Genomic DNA, 21,552 nt, shown 5'->3' on the forward strand with positions numbered 1-21,552 from the left:
ATCACTTCTGCCACACTTTATTGGTTAAGAAATCAAGGCAAGTCCAGATTAAAGGAGAGGGAAATTAAACTCCATTTCATAATATGAAGACAGTATGCCCATGTCAGAAGAGAATCAACTGTTTATAGACTATCTACCACAAATGACTGTGGAGGAAAGTGGAAAGCCAAGGAAGGGGGAAAAGTAGTACCCATGAGTTCCCTAAAATGAGATGTATATGAGGATAAAATTACAAGTTCTGAAATTTTTTATCTTTTGCTTTTAAAATTTCTAATTGTTGTATAGAGTAAATACAATAGCAGTACTCTGGTACATGTATGGTACATGCTCAAAAAATTTCAGTAACAGGAATGAAGGCAAGGAATTATCTGTCTTCTGCTGCAGAAGACAGTAAGAGAGTATAAGAATTAGTGACATAGGTCCCTACTTGTTCTTCACCACATATATAGGAGAAATATTTGCTTTTCATACGTAATAATAAAGATGTATAACCTATAATATTTGGAGACCACTGACAGGGTGTCCTGTTTCTGTCCAGACATGGGGATGACTTCAAGTGTACTACAAGGGATTCATGCATCAGTATGTGCTTAAAAACAGAAAAAGACTAAAAAAGCTAGAATGAATTTCTAGAATACTAATTATTAAATCATGGTATCTATTGACTTGCTTCTATTGTTTTGGAATATGACTAGCAGAATCTAATCTAAGATGACAGAAGTGCCTGAGTATCTATATTTTTACTGAGATAATACTAATCATAAGAAACATATGTGGTAGATTACAGACAGCTGCAAAGTATGCAACACTCCTCCCATTAAAAGATGAGATCCATGTTACCTCTCCTTAAATCTTAGTGGGCTCTGCGACTATTAATTGACCAACAGGATATGGCACAAGAGATGCTGAACCAGTGTCTGGGCCTTAGGATGCTGGCAGCTTTCACTTTCTGTCTTTTCGTGATACTTGTTCTTGGAAACCAGCTGCACGCTGTTGAGGGAGCCCAAACATCCCAATGGGGAGGACCATGTGGGGAGGAACTGAGAAGCCTGGTCAACAGCCCATTTAATCTCCCAGTTAACAGCACCAACTTACCAGCCATGTAAGTGAGTCATCTTAGAAATGGATCCTGCAGCCCCAGTTGAGCTATCCCAGTTGACGCCACATGAAACGAAGTCAAATCCTATCCAAATTGCAGGTTTGTAAACAAATTAATGATTATTGTTATTAGAAATCATCAAGTTTTAGGGTGGCTTATTATACAATGCAATGTCCTAACCTTAGCTGTCCAAATTGTAAGTTTAATATTGCCTTTCTCCAGTAAATTAAATAATGAGCTTCACCTAACATGAGAATCTACCATCATATTTTATGGTGAGTAATGCAACAGATCTAAGCTATGACGTGACATGCTATCACGTAGATAGTAAAAATAGTGCCCCTGACATGATCACCTTCATCTCTGAATGTGACCCTACTGTCACACATCAGAAGGTTGAGTCCCCCATAGTCATCATAGATTAGCCTCAACCCACCCTCAGCCGTTTGCCTGATTTCTCCCTGTAGCCAATGACATCTATTGGTAAGATTAATGATCTGGGCTTTAAAGACAGTATGATACGTGATTATGAAAGGGAATAAAACTTCAGACTCATAGGGCCTAATCTGTGTCCTCAGCCTCATAAATGGTCCATTTTGACCAATTTAACCTCAAACAAATTAAAAAAAAGTAACAGAAAAACATATTGAAAACTTCATAAAATCAATTAGGTTGTTTCATACAATAGCATTAAAATGAGGCTCCACTGTAGTGAACCAAAAACATCTAGAGGCCATATAGACAGTGTTATACCTTAACTTTATAATTACTATTTTATATACATGGTCTATGGGAAACTGGGAGTAGTCACCAAGTCAATCTACATTGTTTATGTACAGTAACAGTAAGAAACACTAGTAACACTAGTAACCAGTAACACTGAGAAAAGTCCTAGATTACCAACTTTGTTAGAAACACTAATAGTCGCTTTAAAATTATTTAAATATACATTTTTTATTTTCCTGCAACAGTACTATGAATGTCCCCATTTGGAGATATATAAATATATATACATATATATAATCTGTAAAACAAGTTACGTGTTGGACAGGGGCCAAGTGGAGAAAAAAGTATCAATGCAAGATGAAACATACAACAAAAGGAAAGTAAGGAACCATCTACCCTGTGCTTCCAGAAAGCAGAAGAGATCAGAACTGGTGATGTTAGTCTGAGTCAAAGATGCCAAAAAGATGCCAAAAGGACCTGAGGAAGTGCTCTGTGAAAGCCATGGTTACCCTTTGATCTCACCATGGCTGGCATAGCGCTAACGAGACAGAGCTTGACAGGTTTCATTCTGGTTTAGTCTGGTGCTCAGACTAGCAGCAGATTCATTTCATAATTTTTAACATGACATAGAAGAAAGCCTAAATGTACAATCTGCCTGTGTGTCTGGAGATTTTTCCCTTAGCTTGATGCATTGCCTTTTGATGAACATTTATCTCAGCAAATCTTATTTCTGTACACTAAGGAATTTTCTAGTTCTAGAAGAGCTTTTAAATCCTTTGGCAGAGATTCACTCATCCTAGTAAAACAATAGCTGGCAGATACACACAGTCTACAGGAAATCAGGGTAACAAGTTAGGTCATTTTTTAGGTGAGCTACTTAGCAAACTTTGATTTGTCCTTCACAAAATGAAGATTTGTTTTCTTAAATGAAAGTACACAATTTCTTTTTATTCTCTATTCTAAAAGTCAATAAACAAATCATCAAATAAAATCTGGTTTATACCAGCTTTCATGACTCACATCTGGGCTATGTAGCTCACAACAATATTTTCCACCATAATATTTCTGTAAAAATAATCCTAGAACATATTAAATCCAAAGAAAACAATATAGTTTATTTGGAGGTCAGCCATCAACACTTACACTAAAACTTTTCTCACCTCCCTATAATTTTGATAACTGACCTTTAGTCAGTAAAAGTATGTAGAATATGTCTTTAAAACAACTAATTAAACTATATTCAGTTATTTTGCCTTGAGATCAGGAGGAAAGATGTAAGTAAAGTCAAATCTGAATTAACGCCTCCCCATATACCAATCAGCTGCTAGTTCTTTGTTACCTAAGAACGCCTTCCACATTATATCAGGATTTCAGAGAAAGTCCCATGAGGGCAGAGGCCACCTTTTCTTGCTCACCATTGCATCCTCTGACCTAACACAGCTCCCGTCACCCAGTAAGCACTTAGCACATATTGGGAGGATGAATACAGCATGAGACCCTCCTCAAAGCGATCTTTTCTACATTCTAAAATCAAATCTATATTAGCACCCCTCCTCTGACTTAATAAATTATTTATAGAAAGACCTTTTTAATACATTACATGCGTGAGTCAGCACATTGGGTTCAGATAGGTATGTGTGGCAGGGCAGCTAGCTGGCACTGGCCATCCAGTCTGAAATGTACCTCTCACCCACATGCCATCCCCCTCTGCCCCCATATCTCTTGATCCTCTTTCCTTGTTTTATTGATCTTTGTAAAAATTATTCTCAAAGATGTTCTATATGTTTAATGTCACTTGTCTATTGACTTCTAATAGAATATAAGTGCATGAGATCAGGAACTTTGTGTCACTCTATCTGGTGTTCCTACTGCCTAGGAAAATGTCGGGCACACAGCAGATGTTCATTTTATGTAATGGATGGATAGGAAGGAAGGAAGGAAAAAAAGGAAGGAAGGAAGGGAGGGAGGGAGGGGGGGCAGTTAAAGAAGAAACTCAGTGGGCTGCCATGGTAAAAATGCTTATGGGTTAAATCGTGTTTCTTCAAAGAGATATGCTCAAGTTCTAACCCACAATACCTGTGTATATGACCTTATTTGGAAATGGTCTTTGTAGATATAATCAAATTAATATGATGTCATCCTGGATTAGAGTAGGTCCTAATCCAGTATGGCTGTCATCCTTATAAAAAGAGAAGAGACTCAGACACACACAAAAGGAGGACAGCCATGTGAAGACAGGCAGAGACTGGAGCTCTTCGGCCACAAGCCAAGAAATGCCCGGTACTATCATAAACTGTAAGAGGCAAGGAAGGGCCCTCCTCTAGAGGCTTCAGAGGGAGCATGGCCCTGCCAACATCTTGATTTCTGAGTCTCAAGAATTGGGAGAGAATAAATTTCTATTGTTTTAAGCCACAGTTTATGATACTTTATTACAACAGCCCTAGAAAATTAATACAACTGGGCACAATAAAAGCAGGGTATATTAAGGGAAGGGTCTCAAAAACCACAGTGGAAGATTGTAGAAAGACAAACTTTGCTTAACTAAAACATTTCCTGTAATATTCAACCAAAGCTGGTTGTAGAACAATGAATAAATGAAAGACGCAATAGGAATTTTAAAAAGGAAATTCTTAGAGCAACAGGTTACATTACTCTTTTTAAAAACCTAATTATTTTTCTTAGTTTAGTACTTAATCTCTCTTTTCTTAATTTTTAATGCAAGTTTGCCTAACAAATACTATCTTTGGGATGCCTAACAACTTAAGAAATAGACAAATCTGACACTAAAGTTCAATCTCTTACCAATGAGCTAATATTTTACCTCAAATGCCAAAATGCAACTTTTCAGATGGCAGATATGCAATTTGTTACTTTTATAATTCTATTAATTTTACTGGGGGTATTTTATATTTAATTTATAGTTAATATTTAATTCTTTTGTTTTGACCATATTTTAAAGCAAATCCTGTTTATTCCTTTGGCCATCTAACCATTAATATATTTGAAATACAAAACAGACAATAATCGTAGTAATCTAACAGCTATTATTTTTAAACACTATGTGTTAGACATATTTATAAACTTTTTTTTTTAATTATACTTTAAGTTTTAGGGTACAAAAACTTTTATAGATAAGTCTTTTAAGTCTAAATAACTGTAAGAGAAATACAATTAATAACCTATTAATAATTTAGCAGGTGGAAACACTGAAGCTTTGAAATGTATAATGCAATGTGTCTCTAGTATTTCACCTTGGTTACAGGTAGGCGCTGACAAGCCAGATATCTAGTTATAATCATTTCTCAGTAAGTGTGGGGGATTGGTTCCACGACCTCCTGAGGATACCATAATCCACGGAGTCCTTTGTGGATCATGTTTGAGTCCCTTCTATTAAATGGTGTAGTATTTTGCATATAAACTACACACATTAGGTATTACTTATAATACCTACTACAATGCAAATGCTATGTAAGTAGTTGTTATACTGTTGAGTTTAGTCAATAACAACAGGAAAAAGTTTGTACATGTTCAGTATAGACACAACCATTCTTTTCTCCTCCCTGAGTATTTTCAGATCACAGTTGGTCGAAACCAAGGATACTAAACCCACAGAAATGGAGGCTGACTGTATATACAAGTCATATGTAATCTGTCTGTATTCCCATAGCTAGTAAGTAGTGGAGCCAGGTTTGTGCTGTGGCGATCTGGCTCCAGAGCCTACACCTTTATGCACTATTCTATATTCATGTCTTTTTAATGGAGATATGTGTTTTTCCTGAAGTTCGCTCACTTATAGACATTACTGACAGTACTATAAGTCATATAATAAAATCATTTCTCAGTTGCCAGTAATGGTGAAAATGAACACTCACCTTTCAGATGAATCCTGTAATATGGTTTGTTATGTTTGACAAGATACATTTTGGAAGCTTCACAATACTTTGTACATTAGGAGACATGACTTATTAATGTACCATTAATGGAAAGTGTTACTAAATACTAAAATTCTGCAGAATCAATTGCTGGTTTTTTTGGGTTTTTTTTTTTTTTTTTTTTTTTGGCTTTTGAACTACACTTACTCTCCATGGCAGCTTAAAAAGAGAAGCCCCATGAAAGTTTTAAACTCTATCCAAACCCAGGACAATCCAGCCTCTGTTTAGATGTGCCTCCACCCATCTCAGATTTTGATATAATTTGTCACTCTGCCATGTCCTTGTTCAAATACTACAGTATGTACTCTCTCAGCTTTTATGCCAGAAACCACGAGTCTCCTAACTTTAGGAATATGTTGGGTAAATATTCTTACCCAATGAACTGCTTTTGAACACTTAATGGTTTGCATCTAATATTATATATCACTAATTTTTATCCTCTTCACTTCAAAAAACATAAAATTCACCCTTTGAACACATCACATGTCCCTGAATATGTAAGCCCTGTAACCAAATCTTCAGCTGCCATTCTCATGGGAGTTTTTTATCTAATGAGATTATACTGAACTCAAATCTAAAATAGATTTGCATTTAGAATTAAAGTGGTAATTCTTTTTCTCCTTTATAAAATTTGCGCCAAAATAGGTTCATAGTTAGAATACCTCCACAAGGCTCTTGATGGCTCACAAAACTTCTGTTTTCTGGACTTGAAATGTGTAATGAGAGGTTTCAGTGATGTCAAACTAGTTATAGGGAGAATCTGATCAGCCACCTTTAAATTTCTAGGAGTCAGAGCAAACCCATTTAAATTTATATTAATGAGTTAGTACAAACTTTCCCTGGGAAGGTTGTCTATGATCCTCACTTGGAATTCTGCAAGCATAAAAGCAAGTAAGTCAGTCTGGAAGGCTTGATTTATTAAACTACCAAATCACAATAAAATAAAACTAGAAGGAACTGTGCAGATGATCTATAAACTCATTATTTTACAGGGGATAAAATTGAGGCTGTGGAAGACACTGACTTTACACATGACCAGGTTTCTAGTCCAGTGTACTCTCCACTGATTCAGACTGTTTCTTGCTTCTCAGGACCTGTTATTCTGAGGCAGTTTCTACCAATAGTCACACAGAGAATGAGTTTTTTTTTTAAGGTACAAAGAAAGACTGAGAACAAATAATTCTTTTAATTATCAGTTTTTACTCTTAGTCTCTACCCTATGTTCCTTGCTTCTTCCTCTGGTTCTCACCCTCCTCAATCCCACCCTGCCTGCCACACTCCCAATCTCTGTGTCACCCCCCACAAAAGAAACCTAAAGCTGGGCATGAGTTCTGTTACTTTTGTTTTAACCTCTCCTATAGCCACGCCCTTATTTTCAATAATTCCTGTCTATTATTTTCCATAAACTTAACAGGAAATTATACATCCTAGCACAAGCAGCCTCCTATGACTTTGTTGACTAATGCCTGAAGGAAAAAGCTATTATTTTCTGGTGGCCAAGTTATAGCTATAATTTTAGTTTATTCTTGAGATCACCTTCTATATGACAATATAAAATTACAAAGTGCCAATTTAACTTCTGAAAAATCAACTTCTTTTGTTATCCTACTAAACAGAAATCCATGTTAAAATAAAAATAGTTGTACATTTTTATCTCTATGCTATTATAATTTTCTGAAAAATAAGTCATTTTTATTTGTATCTGTGCTTAATAATGAGATGGAAAACCTATATGTATTACTTGTTTTCTAATTAGAAAGTAGGCTAGAAGATACCATCTGTCATTTATAGTCTTACTTCTAATCTAATAGAGGCAATAAACCCATATCAGAGCCACCAATTGCTTTGAGTTCTCAATCAATTGAGTCTTTGTATAGTCTATAAGGGAAAAATTCATCCAAAAAACACACTATGAGAAAATCTCTGTTTTCTGGAAGACATTTAGTATGATGTCAGCCATCTGAACTGTGGTTCTTTTATTGGTTCATTACATTTTATTTTAAAGATTAACTGATTTTGCTCTTCAGTGAACGCGTATTTCTGAACCTGAAGATTTCTTGAGATTACGCAGACATCCATTTCGCTTCAGGTACTTGTGGTTTATCTCAACTGATAAGATATTCAGAAATAACTCTACATGGCAGAATTTTGTGAACAAAAGCAATTCAAACTAGACACAAAGACTATCCAAAAGGTTTTACACCAGACACACTGTGGTTCCCCCATGGAATGCAGGGAATTTTAATAACATTATTTAATGAAGATCTGAAGACCGGACTAATTCTATCATGTATCAACTATGGTAATGATATGTTTAATATTGTATACATAGCAGTATTTTAACAGTAGAATTATTTGATAAGCATATAGAAATGTATTTTGCTATTAAAATCGAATCAAACCTGATGAGGATAATGTTACTAAGATTATAATAATAGAAAAAGGTTCAAAAGTACTTTATTGAAATCCAAATTCTGGAAACTAAATTCAAATTCCTTTAGAGCACATGGAAACAATTTTCTTTCTTTTTAGTACTCAAACATACTATGATTTATTCCCTATAATACTGTTATTTCACTGTTTTCAACATCACATTGCTTATGAGGTTTCTGCATTTATAATTCCTCTGAAAAGAATATAAGTAGACAACTATTTTACTGATATGAGTGGATATTTTTCCAGAAAATTTTATGGGTGAAATGTAGAACCGAGACTGAATAATGTGGAAACTGAATGTGAGGGTAAGTCTTCAGAGCCATAAACTTCCAGGAAGCAAGAGTTTCCCAACCCTGCACAATTTTATCAATTACTCATCCCATATTATTTAGTACTTAATATGCATAAGATATTAATAATATGCATAAGATATTAAGTACTAAATTATATGTGATGAGTAATTGATAAAATTACTTAATATGCATAAGATACTAAGTACTAAACAATATGGGATGAGTAATTGATAAAATTCTACAGCAAAAAAAGCCCTATATTACTCTTTGTATAAACATATTCTCACTGAAAAATGAAGCAATTTTGAAATTTTTCAAATTTGCCTAAAACCTGTAAATCAGAGTGGAATGAAAATCCACGCAAATTTCTCCAATGAGTTCTTAAAGTGTAAGCTGCACTTTAAAAATCTATACCTGTAGGAATTACATCCAGTCATTAAACTTGTTTGAAATAGTAATGGATGAAATCACAGTTACTGTTTCCAAGAGTATGCAGAAACACATCTGAACCTAGCATGTTTTTGCTGACCTTAAAATATATAAGTACTTCATTTGTAATACATAAAACATGTATGCATATCTGTTGTAACAAGAAAATGGGATTAAAAGGCAAATGAAACATAGATAGAAAATAACTCTTTAACACTTCTATTATTTTAACCAATACTACTTTTGAGTATCAGATTGTGAAGTCACTGCAATGCTGTTAACAGTGAAGTGACCCAATTAACACCTTCTGTGTTATGGGCTCTTAACCAGTGTTACTAAAAACCTAGCTATCTTGGCCTTCCTTTCACTGATCAACCTATAAAATGCATGGACTTATGTTGATTTTCTTCAGTGTTATACATTTTAAGGACTTTCATGCCTAAATAAATAAATAAATAAAATACCCCAATTTTCATAAAGACACAATCATGGGTCAATGTTGCTGTTGTAATAACTCCTACAAAAGGAAAATGAAGAATAAAGTGGTCACAAGTTTCAGCAAAATAGGCATATTCTTTCAGAGAAACTAACAAAATTTAAAAATAACGTCAACTATTAAGTGACTTTTTGTATTTGTGCTCTAAATAACTTTTTTTTTTTTTTTTTTGAGATGGAGTCTCTGTCACCAGGCTGGAGTGCAATGGCACGATCCCAGCTCACTGCAACCTCTGACTCCCCAGTTCAAGTGATTCTCCTGCCTCAGCCTCCAGAGTAGCTAAGATTACAGGCATGTGCCACCACATCCCGCTAATTTTTGTATTTTTAGTAGAGCCGGGGTTTCACCATGTTGGCCAGGATGGTCTCGATCTCCTGACCTCGTGATCCGCCCGCCTCGGCCTCCCAAAGTGCTGGGATTACAGTGGTGAGCCACAGCGCCTGGCCAACTTTTTATTCTTTAACCTCAATTCTAACACTTAACATTTGAACAATCATATTTTTAAAAAACTGATTTTCAGAGAAACTTGCTAAACTAAAAGCTCAACTCTATAGTCTTTTAGGCCCCTGGTAAGTAATTATAAGAATTTATGTTCTCAAGAATTAATATTAAACTATTTAATTTTAGTAATCAATTTTAATAATTACTACATAAACACTTTAATATGTTTAACTTATAAATTCCATCATCTTTTACTTGCTAAATGTAGGATTTAGAATCCTTACTTCACACACCTAGTCAACTATTCCCTCAGTGACCCAAGAGAGTTTAAAAAGTCATGTTGTCTTTACAGCTAGAAACCAGACATATTCCCAAAGGAGGCTGTCCATTTTGGGCTCAAGATTAAGCAAACCTATATTGCTGAATGAAAAAACTGCATTGTTTTAAATAACTCACAGACAAAACAGATTCTCTACAAATCCACCTTATTGTTTAAATAACTCTGTCTTGTATATATCTGGAAAGAAATGTGATTAGTTTTATTAATTCTTAAAAAATTATCCAAATCAAATTGATTTCCTAACAATAAGTGTGAGTGGTTATGGGTGTATAAACATTTTGTATTCAGAGACCTGAACAGAATCACAGAAGCTGATCCTCTCGCCCTCAGCTATATCACATATATACCAACTCAAATAGACCAAGAATTAATTCCTGAAGGATGCTTTAGATCTATACACTATTAGGAGATGTTTCTTTATTGTCAGCCTCCATTTCCTCATGTCACAATTTAATTTGTAATTTCCTGGCATTTAGAGAAATGAAAATTTAAATGTTCTGTTACTGTAGATATTTTTATCTTTCCAAACTATTTCAGCCTATTAATCAGGTCACCAATGTGGACTTACCCAAAAATTAACATTACAATTCTAACACGTCTATTGTAACCAGGCAGGCCTCAATCTTACTGCTGTGTACTCTTAGAAAGTTGGGATGCATTTTTACATGAAAACATTGGAAATTATTATTATTTTCCCCCCCCAAAAAAAACTGCACTAATGATAGTTCTATGTCTTAAATATTGACTTTAGAATCCAATATCCCCAAAGTTTCAGGGTATGCAGAATTAGTTGGGGACAGCTGCTAGCAGCTGGCAGCACCCAAAACCAAGTCAGAAAAGAGTTCTGAAAGAAAGTGAGTGGGGACATCTCCCCCACCCCCACCTTGACCCTAACAGTAAGGGAAATGACCTTCATTTGGATAAAGATAATTCCCTTACTAAAGTACTCTAAGCTTCTTAGTAGAGTCAGAACTCCTTGGAGTACAGGAAAGTGTGCCCTATCTGCTGCATTTACCAGTTAGGTCTTAATAATCAGCCGATTATTTAACAAAACATCTTGCATCTAATAGGGACAAATAAAGGGGTTAAATGAAGAGATCCTTTATTTCTATTACTAAATAATGTCTTTTAGAACCAGGCATAGCATACGAACTAGTGTGTGACAAGTGCTGAGTGTAAGATACTGATATCCCTAAAGATTTATGAATTACATATCTAAGAAGTATACCTATATCTACCAATTTTGAAATATATATCACAGAATTTATGTCATCTTCTTCCAAGTAAACACCTTCAAGAGCTACACTGACATTTATTTCATTGCTTCAAATATGCTCTGAACTCCTGTCTTGGAATTTTTAATGTTTTTTAATATCCTCAATGCTTGTTTATTTTTTAAGAGTACATATGATTTTAAGAAACACAGGTTTTTCCAAGCCAGGACTTGTGATAACAGCGATAAACATCATAAATAATATCATTGTGTTTAAAAAGAAGGAGGAGGAGAAAAAAGTAATCAAATTGGTATGGGGGTTTGATCAACCAGGTTCTGAAAAACTCTGAAAGGAAATATCAAAAAAAGGTCATTGGAATTGCCCGCTAATATATGGGTAGAACCCTTTAAGGCCTTGGAGAGAAACCACACCTGGAGGTCCTTTAAGTGACTGCATTGAAAGGAACAAGATTATTTATCCTTCTAAGTTCGGGCATATATGTTTAAATATCAGTCATCTTAACTTAAAATCTCATCTGGGAGTTTGTCTATATTGTATTATGTTTACTTAACTTGGGCTACATCTGTACTCCTTAAAGTTTAAAAAAAAAACATCAAATCCATTTCAGTCAAAGAATGTAAATTACTTGACTAAAATATGATAGAAATTCTTGTTTCTACCAGCTCAGTAGAAGAGTGATTCTCAAGCTGTAGTGTACCTTAAAAATACAAATGCCTGGCCGGGCACAGTGGCTCACGCCTGTAATCTCAGCACTTTGGGAGTCTGAAGTGGGCGGATCAACTGAGGTCGAGAGTTAGAGATCAGCCTGACCAACATGGAGAAACCCCATCTCTACTAAAAATACAAAAATTAGCCGGGTGTGGTGGCAGGTGCCTGTAATCCCAGCTACTCGGGAGGCTGAGGCAGGAGAATCGCTTGAACCCGGGAGGCGGAGGTTGCTGTGAGCCGAGATTGCGCCATTGGACGCCAGCCTGGGCAACAAGAGTGAAACTCCATCTCAAAATAAATAAATACATACATCTATACAAGCATACATACAAACACCTGAGTCATACTCCCAGAAAATCTGACTTAATCAGCCTAGAGTAAGTCCCTAGGGAATCTGCAATGTTAATTCCCAAGCTGATTATGATAGAGGTGGGCTTGGAACCACATTTTAAGAAACAGAGCACTCAGCTCTCATGAGGGTTAGACTTTCCAATTAAATTATCACTTCAGTAGGTATATCTGACAACTTTGAAAAATAATCCACAAAGAACTCTTTTCAGTAAAATATTTGCAAAGTGTGCATCTGACAAAAAACTTACATTCAGAATCTACAAGGAATTCAAACAACAAAAACAACAAATAACTCCATTAAAAAGTGGGCAAAAGACATGAATAGACAATTTTCAAAAGAAGACATAGAAATGGCTCAACATCACTGATCATCAGAGAAATGCAAATTAAAACCACAATGAGATACCATCTTACTCCAGTCAGAATAGCTATTACTAAAAAGACAAAAAATAACAGATGTTGACGAGGATGCGGAGAAAACGGAATACTTACACACTGTTGGTGGGAAAATTAGTACCGCCTCTATGGAAAACAGTATGGAGATTTTGCAAAGAACTAAAAAGAGAACTACCATTTGATACAGCAATTCTACTACTGGGTATATACCCCAAAGAAAAGAAATTATATCAAAAAGAAACCTGCACTTGTGTGTGTATCAGAGCACTATTCACAATAGCAGAGATACGAAATCAACCTGTGTCCAACAATGGATGACTGCATAAAGAAACTGTTGTGTGTGTATGTGTATAATTTAATTATATATTATTAAATATCTGTTTATATACATACATACACACACATACAATTTCATTGTGTGCACATATTTACATATATAAAATGGAACACTATTGTATTCCAATACAATAGTATGCATATATATTTATATAAATATGTATACATACTTGTTACACACTAGTCACACACTAGTTTGTATTTATATAAATATATGCATACTATTGTAATGAAATACAATAGTATTCCATTGTATTTGTAATACACACACACACACACAACGGAATACTATTCAGCCATAAAAAAGAATGAAATCATGTCTTTTGTGGTCACATGGGTGAAACTGGAGACCATTGTTTTAAGTTAAATAAGTCAGAAACAGAAATTCAAAAACCACATTTTTCACTTATAAGTGGGAGCTAAATAATATGTGCACATAGACATGGAGTGTGGAATAATAGACTGGAGTCTCAGAAGAATGGGAGGTAGGAGGGGGGTGACACATGAGAAATCACTTAATGAGTACAATGTACACTGGGTGATGGTTACACTAAAAGCTCAGACTTTACCACTGTACAATATATCCATGTGACAAAACTGCACTTGTACCCTATTTTTCTATTTTCTAAAAAGAAAAAATAATTTTTCTCAGTAAAATAAATGTTTCATATTAACTTTCCCACTGAAAAATGGCAGCGATTTATGAAAAGCACCATTCAATCCCTACATATGTTCAATATCAATCAAGGCTTATCTCTTATCAGTCCCAAGGAAAAACATCTCAGGTTTCCCCTCTTTGTTAGGGGTGCGGGCCATAATCCTGAGACACACAATCCTAAAAGACCAAATCCTGAATGCTGAAACTCTGAAACATCAAAATCCCTAAAGTCTAAAATCCCTAAAATCATAATCCTAAAAGATCAAAATCTCAAAAATATAATTCTGGGGAACAAAATAATTAAAAAATATTTTAAAGACATTTATTTACATTTTTAAGGGGGATTTATTTGGGAAACATAAAAACATGGCAGAACACGTGATAGGCCACCTTATATTAATACTATAAAATAGGCAATAATAATATACACATTTTTGCAAGCACAAACACTCAGGTATAGTAACAATAGTTGCATGAGTATAGCAGTTGTGAGTAGATGAACCAGATTCATAAAGAAATTGGTCAAAACGTGAAATGCAAAAACATATATCACTGTGGTTGCTAATTGTGGGCACCCAGCTATATAACTGCAGTTATCTGAAATACCATGATGAATAACCTAAGTCTTTTAACAAGATTGATCACAAACTGTGACAGGTCACCACTACATATGTAGTAAGAGTTAAGATCTTGAGAACTTTCATCCTTCACAAATGCAGATGTACAAAAAGGAAATTTCTTCGTTTTTTGAGGAGGTTTCAATGTTTTTATATACAAATACAATTCTTATCCACAGAGTCAACATTGTGATAACGCACTTTAATGGAGTCAAATTCGCAGCAAAAAAAAATGCATAAAACAAATTAGAACTCTCTAAAATTATTTACACAATTTACACCTCCAGTATTAAAAATGATGTGAAGATGAAATACATAGCATAATGAATTGTTACTATGTGTGAAGGAGCAGTAGTTGTACACGACTGAATAACTTGGCAGGGGAGGTATCTTGTAATTTTTGCTGGCATTGTCACTTTTCTATAATCTTCTAAACACTTGCTGCACTTGTATTTGGAAAGTGGTTATGGTCTACAAATTTTGTAACTATAAACTGTCCATTTGAAAGTCTGGTTATTGCTCAGCCATTGCAATTAGCGATTTTCTGCTTTGGCAGCATCAATTAATTAGCTTTTAAATTTTTATCTTTCACCATTAAGTAGCCTCTTACACTTATCACAGCCTTTCTGCAAGGGGACAATTTTACAGATCTCTTCCACTGTGTTATAAGGAATATGATAAGAAAAAAATGATATTCGGTTTCCTGACAGCAAATCTGTGCTACTCAGGGTTCTCCAGAGACAGAACCAATAGGGCACTTATATAGATATATGAGAGGGGATTTATTAGGGGAATTGATTCATGCAATTATGGTGGCTGAGAAGTCCCAAGACAGGTCATCTACAAGCTGGAGATTCTGGGATGCTGGTAATGGTGGCTCAGTTCACATTTGAACGCCTCAGAACCAGGGAAGACAATGGTATAACTCTCAAGCCAAGGCCAAAAGCCTCAGGACCTGGGGCACCACTGGTATAAGTCCTGGAGTCCAAAGGGCAGCAGGCCTGGAGTTCTGATGTCCCCAGCGGCAGAAGAAAAATCTGTCTCAGCTCTCAGAGAGACCAATTTGCCTTCTTTATTTTGTTCTCTCTAGGACCCCTGCCATTTGGATGGTATCCATTAATGTTGAGGGCAGATCTTCCCTATCTAGTTCACTCAGACTCACACTAATTTCCTCTGGAAACACCCTCACAGACACACCTAAAATAATGCTCTACCAGGTTTCTAGGTACTCCTTAATCCAGTCAAGTTAAAATCCAGTCAAAGTAAAATTAAGTCCACAAGTCTGCCCCTTGTCTACTTGGCACCCACACACATCTCTTTAAACCATACTTAATTCCAAATAAAGACAATAATAAGGTAATAGTTTTACCTAACATGATGCAACTGACACGATGTAACTATCCTTCACACAGCCAGATATACACTAATCCCTTTCCCCAGAATTTGGCTTCTTGGATTTCAGCACTCAGGATTTTAATCTTTTAGAATTGGGATTTTCAGAGTTTTAGATGTTACGGATTTTAAATGTTAAGGATCAAAAGATCCTTAGAGGTTTTAATCTGTTGGAATCTCAACATTCGGGATTATGGTGTTCAGGGTTGTGTCTCTCTGGATTATGACAGGCATTGCTTTCTTAGGCCATCAGAGCAGGCAAAAATGAATTTCACCCAGGCTTTTCCTACAATATGAAAACTTGCTATAGGACTCTCCAGATCCCTTTCTTGACCAGAGACCAAATATGCTAGCACCACCATCCCTTGATTTGCAGGGCCCACTGAAGTTTTTGGTATACTACTGTGGAATTCCAGATAGTACAGTGGCTAAGATGTAGGAAATGTTTTCCATCTCTGTTAGTTTATGAATAGCCTATCTTAGAGTTATTTACATCATTCTTCAAACAAAATCTATTTTTAAACGCCCAACTGCATAACTGACTGAAATGTTCATTTTTATACAATCATATGGTAACTTACAGTACAGATCTAGAGAAGCAGCAAAATTTGGAAGTAAGAATGAACAAAAATGCTCAAGAGACATTTTAATATCTTAAAGAAAACCCCCAGAGAGGCATCTGCTAAAAACATAACATAGTTTTAAGTTCTGGGGTACCCCTCTCCCCTAAAAATATTGGATTTCTAAATAGCTACATTTGTAAGGTCTTCCTGATTATTCCAGAGGCATTTTGTCACGTGACTCCAACATGACAAACTTATTCTTGTTATTTGCAAAAGTTACAGTGTATAAGATTGCCACAAACACTGAATTCACAAATTCTGAACCATTGCTCCTAGGGGAAATACAAGGTTAGATTCCTGTAAGCCTCTGGTTACAACATTTTCGGCAACCATTCAATACATAACCTTGCTTCATGTATGTTTTTGTTTAAAGATACCTTATTTAATATATATTGTTGATTCATTAACATTGAACTCACTGCCAACAGCGTATTTAACTCATGCTTGAACAAAGCCTACCTCACACACACAAGTTCTCCATAAGACACATTACAGACTTCTTGCATTTAGGAATGCTGGAAAGCAGTTAAGCACTGTGTTTGAACCATTTCCAACAGCAAAACCACCAACAGAAAGCACAAAAATTGTTTATATGTGGCACTAAATAAATTCTGAAAATGACACTTGGTTACACTATAAGAGCTGAACCGAGAAGGCAGGGCATCACCTTGTTAGAGTGTTGGGCAACTCAAATTTTTCAACCCTCTGCACATGTCTGACGATGGCTGTGCAAGTGCTGTGAATATTGATTTGGAGGGTATGTTGGGCTGTTCTTGCATTGCTATAAAGAAATACTTCAGATAGGGCAACTTATAAAAAAAAGAGGTTTAACTGATCCGTGGTTCTGCAGGCTGTACAGGAAGTGCAGGGGCATCTGCTTCTGGGGGACCTCCCTCAGGGAGCTTTTACTCATGGTGGAAGGTGAAGCAGAAGCAGGAACTTCACATGGCAAAAGCAGGAGCAAGGGGTGGGGAGGTGCCACACACTTTTAAACAACCATACTTCGTGAAAACTCACTATCACAAAGACACCAGGAAGCCATGAGGGATCCGCCTCCATGACCCAAACACCTCCCACCGGGCCCCACCTCCAGCATTAGGGATTACAATTCAACATGGGATTTAGGTGGGGACAAATATCCAAACTATATCAAGGGGTTACAAGTAAATTTTTGCAAGTAGGTGAATTGCAAATACAAAATCAATGAATAATAAGGATCAACTATACTCTCACCATCATGGTCAATAAAGTCATACCATCAACGGGAAGTCCCTATTTTAGATTTGATACATACAGAGCAGCATGTTCTAAGGTCCTTTTTCAGTGATGTAATGCTGCAACAAAATATATTATTGTACCATAAACAGTGTTATTTGTAACATTTTCAATTATTTAAATCACTCTTGCCTTGCGACAATCAACAGTTGCTGTATTTTATTAAAAATGTATAATGTGGCCTTAATTAAGGCACATGTGTTTAGCACTCTGCAAATGTTTAAGTGCCCAGAAGATGCTATAAAACTTAACAATGATGTTAATAGCCACATGAAATTGTTTAAACTGTCAAAAGGGGAGCATCTATGCCAATGTCAGAATGCCAGTCCAAAGGTTCTATTTCAAAAATGCTTAATCAAAAAATAAAATGAAATAATAAAAAAGCACATTCAAACAGACATTTGAATTAGCGGTACAGAGAAGAAATGGAGGTAGGTGACAAAGAAATAGATATCTATGACCTAAAATACAAACTCAAAAATGCTGATAAAAATTCAATCTGCAAGGTGTTGATTAGAGGTAAAAAATAAATTTAAGGCCGGGCGCAGCGGCTCACGCCTGTAATCCCAATGCTTTGGGAGGCTGAGGTGGGCGAATCATGAGGTCAAGAGATCAAGACCATCCTGGCCAACATGGTGAAACCCCATCTCTACTAAATACAAAAAAATTAGCCAGGCGTGGTGGCGCATGCCTGTAGTCCCAGGTACTCAGGAGTCTGAGGCAGGAGAATCGCTTGATTCCGGAAGGCAGAAGTTGCAGTGAACCGAGATAGAGTGCCACTGCACTCCAGCCTGGGAACAGAAGCGAGACTCCATCTCAAAAAAATAAAAAATAATAATAAATAAATAAATTTAAAAATTTTCTTACATTAAAGTTAATCAATAAAATTATTCATGGCCAGTGAGAGTTACAATATAATTGTGACTCATAACAATTGTTATTACATTCCAGTATTCCAAACCCACCAAATACTCATAGTCAAGCTTCATGTTACATGACAAACTAATCTACACATTTTAGAATTCTACCATGTAGAATTTCTAAGATTTAGCCATTATTTAGTTCAACTTCCTCATTTTACATATTAGTGACCACCAGCTCAGTTTACAGTAATCTCAAGCTGCAGCACATTCTTGTTTGTGGTGTGTATTATATATCAAAGAAGGCAAAAATTCACAGAGAAATCCAGGAAAGACAACTGCAGGGAGGCAGTGGCTCTTTTTACATGACGTGAGGTGTGTGGTCAGGGATGAAATCAAACAAGGCCATTTGAGTGAGCACTGTAGCTCTGCTTACTTTATGTTTTTAAGCTACTCTAAATTCTATCCTGACCATCCAAACTAAATGGGATTTTCTAAACAGGTTTATTAAGGTTTATTGGAAAAGATGTTTCTTTATTGCTGAGAGGCAACATGGAAGAATGGAAATGCGCGACCTTGCAATTCAGGCAGACCTGGTCTAAACCTCGGCACTCTGTTACTAAAATATGTGATTTTAGGCAAGTCAGAAACTTGCTGAACTTGTTTTTTTATGTGCAGAAGAAGGAAATTAAATACTTACACAAAATGGTAGTGTTTTGAAAACTAAACAGCTTAAACTATAAAGAATATCTAACATAGAACTTAGTTATATACAATTACTCAACATACGATAGTTCTTTGGCCCTGGATAATGTCAAAAAATTCTGAAGTCATCATTTCAATTTCTTGGGTTAGCCCAGATGTTACCAAAAATCCAAATATGACTGTCGTTGATTTCAGAAGTCACCCAGTTCTTAATACAACCAATTTGCAGAGTAAGCAGATGGGAAGAGAAAAATGTACCTTTAAATCCTAAGTACAAAAATCAATACTTTGTCAATAAAGCCACACCATGAACAGGAGAACATATCATAATTCATGCTGACAATTTTTCCCTCTAAGTCTTTGGCACAATATACTTAGAATTCATCATATGAATTGATTTTCTAACATGACACACTGAAAAAGAAGTAAGATAGTTCGTATTACTATTTCAGTCAATAAAAATTACAAGATGACTTTAGATATTGAATGAGAAAATACTGATGATGTTAAGTAACACTCCTATAAATTGTGGCTGAAATTTTGATTCACCTTTATAACATATAGAGTCACTGTCTTCAACAGAAAGATTTTAGACTGAATTATCCTAATAATTGTGTCATCGATTAAATGCATTTGTGTAGCTACCAAGAAAGACTTGATCAAGAATGTTAGCCAATAATAATTTCCTAATGTAAGCTGCATTCTCCTTTACAACACAAAATATATCCATTCAATTGGTCTGCAATTACATCCATAGAATTTTTCTTTCTGAGATATATATAAGTAACCTCTGTGACAAATCATCTAATTTGGTCTAGACCAGAAAGAACAATACATTATAAATCAGTGTCTCATTTTGCTATAATCGCCTCCTTAAAATAGCTACAACTGGATCAATGTCTCAGATGCTGTTTTATTATACCCACATTCTTAAAAGCATCAGTGACAAAACACTAACTGACTAAGGCAGAAGAGCAGCTGGTTCCATGGCTTCATAAAAAGAATGTTCTGAAAACAGTTCAAGAATGTTTGATGCACTTCACAAGGATTCTGTTCTAAAATTTCAAAGCCACATTAAAAAGTGATAACTGCTATCTTCAGTGGAAAAGAGGAAGTCCAAAATGATAGAATTGGACCAAATGTTAGCAAAAACTATTTCTGGGTTACTTATGAATTCTTCTTTCTTCTTTCCTTCCTTCCAAATATGGCTTTCACCTGCATATTAAGTATTTAAGGACCTGGGGTTGTTTTTATTTCTTTAAGGCAGACACAGCTTTTTAATGCTTATCATCTGTATAGCATTCCAATTCACTTAGCAGGACAGAGGAATGTACTGCCTAATGAAAACATAATTACTTTTATAATCAACTACTTAATAAATGTATTACTTATTTTATTTTGAGGCTGCTAATTCCATGTTCTCTTTGTCTTGTTCTTTCTTTGTCCCTACATGTTAATTACGCTTGGTTTTCTTTCCATAGTAGTCTGACTGTCATATTCATTCTGATCCAACTAGTACAAAACTATCTTACCTCACAAACATCAGGAAACAGAGATATTGAAAGACAGTGAGTATGTGGATTTTTTTTCTTTCTTCTGACTATTGGAAAAAGTCATATCTAATTCCATTTGTTTGAGGAAGCTCATTGAGCATTGAATAAGCACTGGAAGAACAGATTCAAAAACCCAGTTATAAGCTATATGTGCAACCTTTAGTAATGTGATCCACATTCCTGAGATTCAATTTATTCATCATGTAGGAGACAGGTAAGATTATAATAATACTGACATACTTCACAAAGATATTGTGAAGAATGACTAATAAACGAGGCCTTTGACATTACTATATAGTGCATGAAGCCCCATTACTCATGCTGCAGTGTTCTGCAGTGGGTAATTACAGGCTTCCAGAGGCCAAAGTACATAATGTACCATACTTAATACTGCTTGATAGGTACAACTCTGTCACCCTTTTCCATCTACTCAACAATTTCATGGTCTTCAGATCATAGCTACTGCTTCCAAACATAATACTGCACTGTTAACAAGGTCCACAACTTGAGCAACAGAAGTGTAACAGAATACTTTCAGCTTCAAATATTCTGCTTTCCTACCTATTTACTCCATACAAACTTGTTCTCAATGGTCAATCTATTGCCCCACACTATTTCTTGAAGCAGCCTTATTCAATCTTACTGCATTAT

The 21,552-nt window shown here is 35.5% G+C and overlaps 1 protein-coding gene across 4 annotated transcripts in view; it reads right to left on the reverse strand.

Annotated features, from left to right (window-relative positions):
* Positions 1 to 21,552, reverse strand: part of COL25A1 (collagen type XXV alpha 1 chain) — a 499,684-nt gene that overhangs the window by 408,105 nt on the left and 70,027 nt on the right. The gene's annotated exons all lie outside the window — the stretch shown is intronic.

This window comes from Pan paniscus, chromosome 3, assembly GCF_029289425.2.
Source record: "Pan paniscus chromosome 3, NHGRI_mPanPan1-v2.0_pri, whole genome shotgun sequence".
In the NCBI taxonomy this organism is placed as follows: Eukaryota; Metazoa; Chordata; class Mammalia; order Primates; family Hominidae; genus Pan; species Pan paniscus.